Raw genomic sequence first — 13,503 nt, 5'->3', positions numbered from 1 at the left:
GCAATGCAGTGGAACATTCAAAATACAGGTAAAACACTGGTTAGAAAATATCAATCTGGAAAATTCCTTCATATTACTACTGTACATTGTGCCCTTAATTAAATTTTGTCTGTCGATTCTAATCCAGAAAAAAACCCAAGCACACTTCTGTTTTAACGAGCAATTCTGTATCCGTTTCCATTCATGATATTAAAGTGGACAGGTTATGAAATCAACTGGGACAACAGTTGTCATGGGAACCTCACTGAAAATAAGTCACTGTGGTTTCAAGGTGTTTTTATTTGCAGACTTCTATATAGATAAAAATATCATCAGGGACTGATGAATATTGAGTAAACAAAATCATATTTATTACATCTGAACACTTATGGACTTCTTAAAACCCATTTAAGATGTGGTGAACTAAGCAAAATGATGTCCTTTTAAAAGGGAGGTGAAGCAGTCAAGCAAGTGCACATTATTGACTTCCACTTTAATTAAAACATATATAAGAAACCCGATTAATGCAACCGTTTTAAATAAGGTTTTATTTCTCTATAACTTTTAGAGCAAAGGCACCATCATCATCTTGCAAATCCACAGCGTGTGACATCTCGGGGGTGGTTTGCTCCATTGGCCAGTGCTTTAACATAAACACATCTTTACTTTTAGAATGCACGCTTGTTTTGAAATTGAGAAATGCTAATTTAAAAGGACTGTTGAGCCCATAATAAGTCTCACTGCTTATGCATTTCAGCCGATGGGCAAGGGGACTGAGCATTACTACCATTACAGGTGGAGGAAATCCTGAACCCACTGGTTTGGGGTGTTTATGTGGATACTCGTCAAGACATTGATTCTGACATAATTTCTGTGTGCATTCGCTCAAGATGACATGAAAGACAACTCAGTTTTTAAATAAATCAGCTTTATCCACAATCATCCATCATTTCAACCACAAGATGTCACTGCAAAACCATAAAGTCTTCAAATGGCAACACTATGTGAGAGTTTTAAACGGAGTACTTGGAAACTTGTTTCAAAATGCACATTAGTTCAGCTGTGGAAAAACAACCTCTTGATTTTTAACTGTATGATCATTTTATACCTGACTGAATGACACAAACTGTCTGGTTTCTAAATGGAGCCAGGTTGTTTTAACATTTGCACAAAACAACAACATCAGTATGAATGCTGTAAGATCATGAATATTCGTGTGACTAATGGCCTGTGGGAACTGGAATGGTCTTGGAAATGGAAACTTTCGGTTGGAAAAACATAACCGACTTTTCTTTACAGCGATTAAGGATTAAGCGATTTTATTTTATTTTTTAAAGCATGGCTGCTGGTTTGAGCTAGTTTAAGCTGGTACATACCTAACCAGCATGCTGTTTTTTTTTCCTGCAGGGATATAATCACTGCTAGAAGCTCCTCTGCCTTTATGCTAATAGATTTAGATGCAATTTGACAAATGTATCTCAAGTCTATATTAACACACAGACCTAGAACGAAATGGTAGAAAAGTTCCAGCCAAAATAATCTGAAGGGGCTCACAGATGCTGGTTCCACGTCAATGGAAAGGATGATGTGAGATTAGAAGGATTGTGGGTAAAATCATAATAAAAGGTATTCATGTAGACTGTGATCTCAGCACTGAGACTCCGGCTGCCAAAAATAAGGATGAAGTACAAATGTAAAATGCTTTTATGATTCCTGTGAGAGTAAAATTGGAGCTCGAGGGCCTATTAAGGTGAATTTGCAAAAGATGTCAACGACCCCTTCCGCTGTTTTATTCAGTACAGAAGAATAAAAAAGACGTTCCAAAAAGTCTAAAGAGCAAGCGTGGAATACTGCTGATTATATTTAAAGGTCTGTCTGCGTACAGCCATACCTGAGCTGTTCCCATCATTAAGCTCTCTCATGACCTGATTTTCCAGCTGGTTTACACTCTCGTTTCAACTCTCAGTCCTCAGTGGGACCCGAATTCTCTGGAAATGCCTTTTTCTGCACGACGGGGATCTTTTAAAAACCTCTTTCCTCGTTTTACCCCATCAAACTCTTGGACATGTGAGTTTACTAACGGTTTTTAATCAGTCTCATTTTTGATTCTCTCAGTCAGCGGGGGCTTTGAAGGACATCAAAATCCATTTTTTTGATCACAGCAAAGCTTTAGATGTGTCAGTGCCAAATGACAACAGTCTCATTTTGATTTGATGCTTGCCACGCGTCGTTTATATCTACGATTTGGGCTCACATTTATGTTCCTAGGTGACAGATATATAAAAAGATTTCCTTAAATCGGTGTCTTCGCCCAAAACATCATCGTGAGGCGAATGACATGTGCAGGTGGCCAAGAAGAGTCCTGCTGGTAGTGCATGACGAGGGAGACACGATGCTTATAGTGGCTTGTCACTGCTGCCATAAATAAACTATCTTTTCTCTCTGTTGACACTTTGTGGAGGTTCAGGTGCCGCCACACCACCCTTTCCAGACAACCTGACCTTCACTTCTCCCAGCTGACAAGCACAGTACGCCCCCTTTATCATTCTTCTCATGGGCACTTTTATTTGTGTGTGTCTATTTGCATTTTTTAAAGCCTGTCCAAGTCCTGTCAGTGCAACCCCCTACTGTGTCAGTCTTCACTCCCTCGAACATCTAAAAAAGGATCCGTTACCTGAGGAGGACAGCTGAAGTGACAAAACAGAGATGTCTTTCTTTTAAGAAACGCCAGCTGGTGAGCCACTTAAAAATCACTTTATTTTTCTAATTTGTAAGTGAAAAGGGTGTACAAAACATTTCTGGGATGGATTGATTACTTTTTTAGAAAGCCCTTCACCCCCCCCCCCCACCAAAAAATCAAATAAAAAATAAAACCTCTTTCATAGGCAGACAGTCAGATGTAACTCAATGTTAAAATGTGGAAAGTGGAAAAATGGCCACTTTTGGCTTTAAAATTGTCTTTGGAAACCAATGGGTGACGTCCATGTTTTTATACAGTCTATCAGTGCAACAGATCTCCTTTGCATAGAGTTGATCAGGTTGTTGATTGTGGCCTGTTGAATGTTGATTCAATGGCTGTGTGAAGTTGTTGGATATTGACAGGATATACGTCGTCATATACGACACGTCATATACGCCGATCCAGAGCATCCCAAACATGCTCACTGGGTGACATGCAAATGGGATGTTTTCAGCTTCCAGGAATTGAGTACAGATCCTTGCAACATGGGGCCTTGCATTATCATGCTGCAACATGAGGTGATGATCGTGGATGAATGACACAACATTGAGCCCCAGGATCTCGTCACGGTATCTCTGTGCATTCAAAATGCCATCAATAAATGCACCTGTGTTCGTTGTAACATACACCTGCCCATACCAAAACCCCACCGCCACCATGGGCCACTCGATCAACAACGCTGACATCAGCAAATTGCTCACTCATATGACGCCATACACGCTGTCTGCCACCTGCCCCGTACAGTGAAAAATGAGATTAATTCGTGAAGAGAACACTTCTCCAAAGTGAATGTAAGAATTTGCCCACTCAAGTCGGTTCCTACGAAGAACTGCAGTCAGATGGAGACCTCGATGAGGAAGACGCGCATGCAGATGAGCTTCCCTGAGATGGTTTCTGACCATTTGTGCAGAACTTCTCTGGTTATGCAAACCGATTGTTGCAGCAGCTGTCCGGGTGACTGGTCTCAGATGATCTTGGAGGTGAAGATGCTGGATGTTAAGGTCCTGGGCTGGTGTGGGTACACATGGTCTGCGATTGTAAGGCCGGGTGGATGTACTGCCAAATTCTCTGAAACTCCTTTGGAGATGGCTTATGATAGAGAAATGAACATTCAATTCACGGGCAACAGCTCTGGTGGAGATTCCTGCAGTCAGCATGCCAATTCCATGCTCCCTCAAAACTTGCGACATATGTGGCATTGTGCTGTGGCATTGTGTGATAAAACTGCACATTTTAGAGTGTCCTTTTATTGTGACCAGCCTAAGGCACATCTGTGTAATAATCATGCTGTCTAATCAGCATCTTAATATGCTACACCTGTAAGGTGGATGGATTAAGGAGAAGTGCTCACTAACACCGATTTAGACAGATTTGTGAACAATTTTTGACAGAAATAGGCCTTTTGTTTACATAGGAAAAGTCTTAAATCTTTGACACACCCCCCCACACACATGCACACGCACTATCGGTCAAAAGTTTGGTATAATTGATATTTTACCACTAATTGCCAATTATTATTATTATTTTTAATTATTATTATTATTTTTTTTTTTTTAAATTCTTTGGAAGGATGGACGCACACTTGGACCAGTGTGCTCTTTGTTTTGCTAACAGTTTTCATATTGTGCCATGTTTTACATCATTAAACTAAGATATTGTTACTTCATGGCTGGGTGTTGATAGCACATTGCGAGGCATTGCTAGCATGTTTTATCATGTCGCATGGCATTTCTATCATGTAGCAAGCTTATTAAATCAGAAGAAAAGTTTTGGGGGACACGGAGACATTTAAAGCTGCTCAATAATTCCACTTTGTCTTTAAGTCAGATTGATGAGATGATACCGCCGTCTCAAGTTCCAGATGTCAGAGAGAAGTGCATTAACCTGCAGTTTCACTCAAAAACTCAATACTAGCATGGCAGTATATTCTGCTTGACAAGGATTCAAGGTAGCACAGGGATGAAATGCCCTAAAGTGACCGGGAGACAGACTAGACTTACTGGATTTCACAGCTCCCTCGAGGTCTTCTCCAGTTGTTATCCATCCGCTTCCTTCCTTCTCGCTCTGGTCTGAAAGGCAGAGAGCAGATGGTGCCCTCTAAAGTCCCACTTAATCACGAGCAGATGGAGAGTGTTCACTGTGTCCAGGGCTGCACTCGCTTGATTTTATTAGAGGTTTCAACAGCATCTGCACATCCTTACAGTGAAGCTGTTTTATGGAAGACTGCTTCTTTCATCTCCCAATAACCCATATTTATTTGAACATAAAATGTCAAGGGACGGTAATTTGTGGTTGTAAAGACAGAAACACAAAGTGTGCATAAGACACACTTTGGCGGACAAAAATGTACATTAGCAATATATTAAAATAATGGGCTGAACATAAGATCTCAGCAGCAGCTAATCTTGAAGAATCAGTCTGACACACTGCCTTTGCTGCTGAAGGATTATGATTATCTGTTTTATTGTCCTGCGACACTGGAGAAATAAATCTGCTCTGATGTTTGTTTTGAATGTTATATATGATTATATGCATAAACCATCCACACTAAGAGCGAGCAATGGGAAAAAATGTCTAGCCAGTCAGATAAAAAAAAAAAAAAAAAAAAAAAAATTCATACAATATATCATCACAATGTCATTTGATTTATAAATGATATTTAATCACATAACATTCTTGGTCATAGTATATTCAGGAGCATATGCAAATCAAAACTTAAATATTCATAGGAAAAATGCCATTTCAGCCCTTTTGAAGGTAAACTACATCAAGTGAGACAAAATAGTAACCGGCACAAAAACTAATTTCCTTCAGAATCAATACACCATCTGCGTGTGGACAACATTTGAACTCATCAAAAGTTAACATTGGCATTCAAGGCTAATGCTGGTAGCACAGGAAGGGCTTCTTTCATAATAACTCTTTAGGGTTAATGGTCATAACCATGATAACATAATGCCTCTTCTTTGTAATGCTACTGCCAAGCATCTCTGAAGGACTTTATAGCCGTTTCAAAGAGACTTGTACAATAAATGTTTAGTTTTTATAACTTAAGGAAAGAGGTTTAATGCATCAACCCTTACAGAATTAAAGGGGGACTTGTTTTACTATATAATTTAATTTATAGATATTCATATGAATGGTGTATTTCTTGTGAACACACATTGTGTGTGTGTTTGGATAGAACAAATGTTTATGAATATATTTTTGTAAATAAATAAAATCTGATAGAAAACAATATTTGAAAACAACACAACAGAATGAAATCATATGATGTCGAAGAGGAATGTGTTAAGGTAAAAGTTTATTTTGATAGCCCACTTTAGACATTATACTAACTGTAAGCATGTCAACTACCAGTCAAGAGTTTTAGTGCACTGTCTGCTTAATATCTGCTAATTGTGATGGTATATTTCACATATGGTTGATTTGATTTATTATAAATACAACAGAATATTGAATTCACGAGGAAGCTGGAGAATAAGGGAGATCAAATAAAGGAATCTTGGTTATTTATATGACAGATAAAAATGGAAAAATGCAGAACGAATCTGAAAAGCAGCAGATTAAAATGGCGCTGTGATTGTATTTAAGTCTCGAGGGCTATCAAGAATCACAGAGAAAGAACATCTGTGACTAAAGCAGAGGGTCAGTGCTGATCCACGAGGAGCATTTACTAAAACAAGACGAGTGCTTGTCCTCCCACATTCAGGATACATTCCTCATAAACCTCAGTTCTCCATCTGCCTGGCTTTTCCAGATCAGGCCTCTGGAATTATGTATTAATGGGAACTAGATGAGTCAGAGATGGGTCAGTTACTCTCTGACACAGAGCAAACCTTGGGAAATTTCCAAAAAGGTCCTTCTAAAAGCAGTTTAAATCCAGCCGCTTTGGTGTGATGTGACACCAGAAGAGAAATGGTTCTTGAAACGATTCCTTTCTCATTCGGAGCTCTTTACCAGTGACCAGACTGACAGATGAGCCCTGAAAATGACCTGGTTTCATTTTCTTGAAGCCTTTCTGATGTGCAATATTAAGTTGAAAGCAGGTTTTTTGATCAGTAATTGAATGCAAACAAGACGGGCTGTAATGCACTGCAGATGTTTGTTTAAAAGAAATGACTTCAAACATCAGGTATGTAATCGCAGACAACGAGAATCAAGCCTGTGTCTCTTTGTGTTCCATTACAGATGCACTGAACCATCAGAAATGTTATTACTTTTTGGATGCCACTGTATTAACCATGAAATGAAGGGTTTAAGTTTAGTAACTGAAGAGTTTTGGTGTAATGACAGTCATTATACTAAATGTTTCCTTAATTACTGCAAATTAAACTTAGAAAAATAATTTATACAGTTTGAAGAGTTGTGTCAGAGCCACTATTGTAAAGAAAAGCTCTTATGGCAAATTATCAAGTTCATCAAGGGTCCAAAATATTTTTTTTTTGAAAATGAAAACAATTAACTAGCCAAATAAATAAATAAAAAATCTAATTGGCCAAACATATTGTGTAAGAAACAGTACAATTGGGCATTGTTTTATTGAAATACTTTTGTTTGTTGTGATGACATTACTTTTATTTTTGCATAATTAAAACACAAAGACCCTTTTTATTGTTTAATTTTATTGTTTTATTGTTGTGTTTGTTGATTTAACAAGCCATGACTAAGAACATAATTTCAGGATTTATTAAAAACAAACAAGAAAAATAAATGTTATATTTAAATAAATTGCTAAAGACACAACAATATTTGGTTATACTTTTATTTGTATTTATATAACTGGATATGATCAACTTGTACTCTTAATTTTATTTTTATTTTTTGTATTATTAATTGTATTTGATGGGTTTGTTAGCCATGACTAGGTACATTATTTCATACATTTTTAAAAATTGAAGAAAATTATTATTATTAAAAAAAAAAAACATTGCTTAAATGTTCGTTTCAATTTATTTATTTTGTATTTATTTATTTTTTTTGCATTCATAAAAACCTTTTATATTGCTGTTCTGCTCTAAAAATTCTGATTGGCTGGCACTTCAATATTTTTTCACTTTATTAAAAATGCATTTCCATTATCTTATTATTTATGCATAAATCCCTGGATTCTACTTGAATTTGAATTTGAACATTTATGTTTCAAAATATCTAAATTAATTTTTAAATGCAATACAAATGCTTATAAAGGTAATAAATACTTGAGGGTATCCATGTATTTTAATCGGTAACGGTTTCTTATAATAAAGGAATTTATTTTTGCTCTTCTCTCTTTACACCAGTTACTTGTGGTTGGGTTGAAGGGCAGATTTGGTTGATAGCACATTATCACCCACAGGCCTTGTGCTTCTATCATTGACTAGAGATTAAAGTGGTGGTTTTACAGCCTGTTTTCCACTGAGTTTCATGTACGTCTCCCTCTCCCACCTGATACCCTCCCTGTGCTGTATGTGTCTTCCTGATGGTGGGGATGTATTAAAGTGTCACTGGAAAAATTTGTGTAGGTTCAAGTAACCAGGGGCCACAGAGTTCATGGACAATGACTGACACATCCAAGCCTAATGATTTAACCAGGGGTGTAACTCCATGGCCAGGCCTCATCTCCACAGATTTATCCCAGATCATGCCTTATGAAAACAGGAGAGAGAGAAATGAAATTGAAAACATGTGAATGTGACGACAGTCACTTGTCAGACTGCAATTGAGAATGACTTAATATCTTATCTTAACTTTAAAGTGTATCTTTTATTAGGTGGGAAGGCAATGGTGATAATGGTTACAGCTGTTTAGCGACTCTCTTAAAGGGCAAGTTCTCAGAAAAACAAACAAAAACCTGTCATCATTTACTCAGCCTCACATTGTTCTGCAACCTATGACTTTTTCCCCCAACAAAAAGCTATTTTGTGTTGGAGACAAATTACTTATAAGTTCCAGAAACGACCAAAAACCACTATGAAACCATCATAAATGTTTTTTTTTAATTGATTTTTTTGCAATACATCACAAGTTATATGATAGCTTTGTTTGAGAAACAGACTAAATTTAAGTAGTTATAACTTCTGGATTGTTTCTATTGTCTATCATTTAGCCAAAATAAATAAATGAAATTCCACACACAGGAAGTGGCTGGAGCTCAACGTCCTCTGAGGGTGCCATGGTGGGATTATTTCACTTAACACTCTGTCTCAGTGCTCACAGTCTGCACAACTATGTCATTAAGCTCTTAAGATTTATTTAGCGTGGACATTAATCCACATTTCCACCAAAAGCTGCTCTGCTGTCTTTTGTAAAGTTTCCAGACGGAAAAGAAAATGGAATAAATCATTTGTTGTACAGAAGCTAAGGACGATTCAGGTCCCCCCCCCCCCATCTCTGTATCCTCCACAATGCTAATTGTGTGCCACCCAAATAATTACACAGACAAATGTCAGTTAAAACACTTTAACTCTGACATGGGTTTAAAACAAATTTAGAAACAGTAATTGGTGACAGCTTTAATAACAAATGGTGAAGAAAAAAAAAAAATCCTGTTTCTGGTTCAATGATGACAGCTGGAGATGTGATGTGATCGTGACTACAGTTAAGTGATATTTAAAAAGCATGGGCTTGATCAACTCTGAACATTTTTTTTTATTTTTTTTTTTTTTTTTTTACAAATGCACAGCTTTTTGGTTTACTTTACAGTAATTGATGTACTGGGGTGGTGTGTGGGTTACTTGTGGACTGTTGTGATGTTTTTTTATCTGTTGTTTGGAGTCTCATTCTGATGGCACCCATTCACTGAGCAAGAGATGTAATGCTGTCTCTCTGCAAATCTGTTGTGTTGAAGGAAATGTCCGCAAACTTAATAGAAAAGGAGCATATTCAGACAGGACATCCTTTCTCTACATATTTTCTATGTTACAATTATCTAGTGTAAAGCTTACTAGCAAGATATTGACATACACCCACCAATCTTTTTATTCCTAGTACACTTTTTTTTTTTTATACAGGAATCATTTACTTTTGTCTATTTTAACTTCATTTTGCTTGGCTGCAATGCTAGCGTCTACTGTGTATGCTTGTCAGCAAAAAATCAGTAAACACTGCTCTGCATAAGTTACATCACCTAATTAATATTCATGAGCCAGCTCATAAGGGTAATAATGTGTCCCCCCATTTTTCAGATCTCACGCTCCTGTATATAAATCTCTTATACTGTATTTACGGATGCAGCAAGAGGCAGACAGCATTGTGTTTTTCTAAAATTTACATTAAGTGTCTGGATGTACATATGTCATTAAACACTGGTGTCCTCAAGAGACTTCTGTGTGCTAAACCATCTGTTCTCTGTCATCTGCAGGGCCTTCACCCCTTCATTTCATCTCACCGTAATAAATGTCAAATGCTTGAGGCAAGCACCATAACAAAGAGAAAATGCAAAGGTTTATTATATGTATAGAATTTGTGAAATTCACCCATGAAATTTTGATGTGAGAGATAGATGATTTGTGAATATGTATTGTTGGATCACACTTACATGCTTTTTATGAGGTTCTGTGCCACCGCAGATTGGCTCGTTAATAATAAATGATTTTTTTTTTGTTCACAATCTCTCAGCCTCATCCGTTTCTGTCCTTGAAAGTCTTCAGATTCCCTTTTATCAATGCAGATAACATCAACAGCAGTGTCATTAATATTTCACTAGCTTTATCATCACACTCAAAAACTGTTGAACATTTATTGAAATGATTGCAAAACTTTGGATTGAATGTTGCGGGCCGGTTTTTTCCATTTTAATTCAAATTTTTGCTGGTAGGGGAGTACAGAAGAAACGTGAGTATTTGTGCTTCACTACTGTACTTATTTTTTTTTTGTATATTATAGCTACAAATTTATATATACACTGTTAGACATTTCTGTAATTTCTACAGTCATTTACTGTATATCACCCAGTTTAATACATCAAATCCGCTTTACAGTAAATAAGTGTAAAAGTTTGCAAATGTAAACCAAAATACAGTTTGCTACTGTAAAATCTTAATTACAGTAACTGTTGCCAGTAAGTTACTGTAAAAACTCTTTGAAATGTCTAACAGTGTATAAGTATGCTAAGTGGTAAAACATTATAAAGAAAATATTCAGCTTCAACACCACTTAAATTAACCCCATAAATATCAATTTTACACCTTTAATCGTATTTCACAGGTGAGCATGTTTCTTATAATCACAAAAGCTGCCAAAATAGATTATAAATCAGTCATATTGTGAATTAGCATTACAGTTTAAAACAACTGTTTCTATTTTAAAATATTTTATATGCATTTCATTCCTGTGATGGTCTTGAGTGTCATATGATCCTTCAGAAATCATTCTAATATGCTGATCTGCTTAAGTATTTGAAATTAATTATTATAAATCTTTAAGAATGTTGTGAAGCTTAATATTTTTATAGAAACAGTTAATTTTTTTTCATGATTCTTGAATTAATATAAAGTTAAATATAAATATAAAGTAATATAAAGAGCAGCATTAATTAAATTTTTACATTTAATTAAAGGATTCATTCATTTAAAATTGATATATTTTTGCAAAATATCATATATATTTACTTTTAATGCACCCTTTCTGAATAAAATCTATTTAAAACAAACAAACAAACAAACGTTTAAATGTTTGAAGGCTAGTGTATAAACACTAATTCTAGAAACTGTTCTATGCTATACATAACTACTGTACAAAATCAAAAGTTTAATTAACAAGTGTCAAGTAAAAATGTGATTAAAAAGTTTACTTTGAGGAAATACTGTGGAAAAAATTTGATATTTCATGTAGATTGTATCAGTAGATGTTTTTTTTTTGCTTGTTTAACTTTCTTATATTATTTTTTGTTCTCATTTATGAACAGCTTTTATTTTCGAGTTCTTGTTGCAAGCTCATGTAATGTTCTGTTCACAATTCCTCCTTTGATTGTTCCCAGGCATAGATGTATTAATAAGTAGATATGCCACATTCAGCAGCCGCGCTCCATCTGATTCTCAAAAAAACTTTATAAGTGAGGCTTTAGCAGATGAAAAAACGGCCAGGTTACGGAGACTTTCCTGGAAGAGGCAGTCCAGGCAAACAAGATTATCTGTTCCAGGAAATTATTCTTATTTACCTCTTTTGTTGTCTGGCACTGGGAAAAAAAAAAATCATGTGACTGTAATAAAACCTATTTACAATTTTGACCAAAAAATGTAACAATCGCAAATGAAAGGAAAATAAAAATAGTGAGGTTGAAAAGATGAGTAAGGTGAATTGAATAAAAAATCGAGTGATTTTTGTGCTTTACTATCTATTAATATTAGGATGGAGGGCAGGAGATAAAACGATGTGTAAGAATAATATACATGTAAACATTCACTGGTTCTTCAAAGCCAAAGAAACAGCTGTCTGATCTTGAACTCTCCGTTCAGCTCAGCTGGCTAATCTTAAAATGTGAAAGTGGAATTGAGAAACCTCTGTGAAACCCAGGATGGGTCGGCCAGGTCCCAGACTCCTCTTTTATATCTCAATATCTCCAAAGATAAAAGATCTTTGCTTTCATCTCCTCACTTTTTGTATTCATTAGACATGAAAGTGCTTCAGTTTTGCTCTCTCTCTCAGGATCTCTGTGATGCAAAAATTACACAGAAGCCTCCTGGTATCAGAAAATCATCTCCCATTGTCCCATTGAAATTATTCTGGGCTTGTTTTAGCTCTTTTGCAGAATTATAGCAAACAAATCTCGCTTCACAACATTACTTTTATTTTCTTTACAGTGAAGGGTCATTAGATTCCAACAATGGTTGTTCAATTTAAATCTTCAGCTTTAGGCATGGATCTGATTCTATCTTTTAATAAGAGAAGAGACATAAATCTTTTTTAACATTAGCATGAGGATTTTTACTATAGATTTTGCAACTGAAATTTTTCAGTAACACCTAACAATTTAGGTTTAATTTGCCGACAATTTGCTAATCGCATAATGCCGCGGAATGTGATAACGATAGCATGATTCAGATAGATTAGATATATGTACATCAGCCTGCTCTTTTGGGTAACTGAAGACGACACTGCTTACAAATCTCTTGTATCACACAGCAGACTCAATTACCTGTTTCATACATAAGCAACTGGAGCCATCCAAAATAATCTTTTGGAATAGAACTATTTACGCTTTGCCGATCTGGTCACTAATTTAGATGAAATTGTAAAATCTCATTCAGACGTTTTCGTGCAATCTGCTTAGGGCCTGCTGATGAATTAGGAGTCGACCTTCATGAATTTTTCTCTAAAAATCATACTTCTTTCATAATTTTTTTTACAAATATTCATGAGGTCCACGTTATCCATCTTGAATCTTTGAAGGTGTGTTTACAATTTTAGTTCAGTTCTCTTGGTTCTTTTGGTCCAAACCAAAAAGAAAATGATACATTTAGTCTAGGTTTGCTTAGCATTTACACTTGTCATTTTTTATCATTGAACCTACAAATAAAAGGCAGAAGTATACCATCAAAATTGGACAGCTTTGTTTTATGACACATTTTTAGAATCAGAATCAGAATTAGGCTTATTTGCGCAAACACACAAGGAATTTGTTGAATTTGTGTGTATTTTTTTAAGGTGCTCCTGGACATACATGCATACATGCACATCTGACATGAGAACAAAAAAGAAATTTAGCAATAAATAATGTGAAAGAATCTGGAACAGAATATTGATTGATGTACAGTACATATTTGTGCATTTTTACTCTATATAGAACTGTATAAATATTAGAG

This window comes from Carassius auratus, chromosome 45 (genome assembly GCF_003368295.1).
Source record: "Carassius auratus strain Wakin chromosome 45, ASM336829v1, whole genome shotgun sequence".
Classification (NCBI taxonomy): domain Eukaryota; kingdom Metazoa; phylum Chordata; class Actinopteri; order Cypriniformes; family Cyprinidae; genus Carassius; species Carassius auratus.
The sequence above is the reverse complement of the archived record's forward strand: the minus strand, read 5'-3'. Positions refer to the sequence as shown.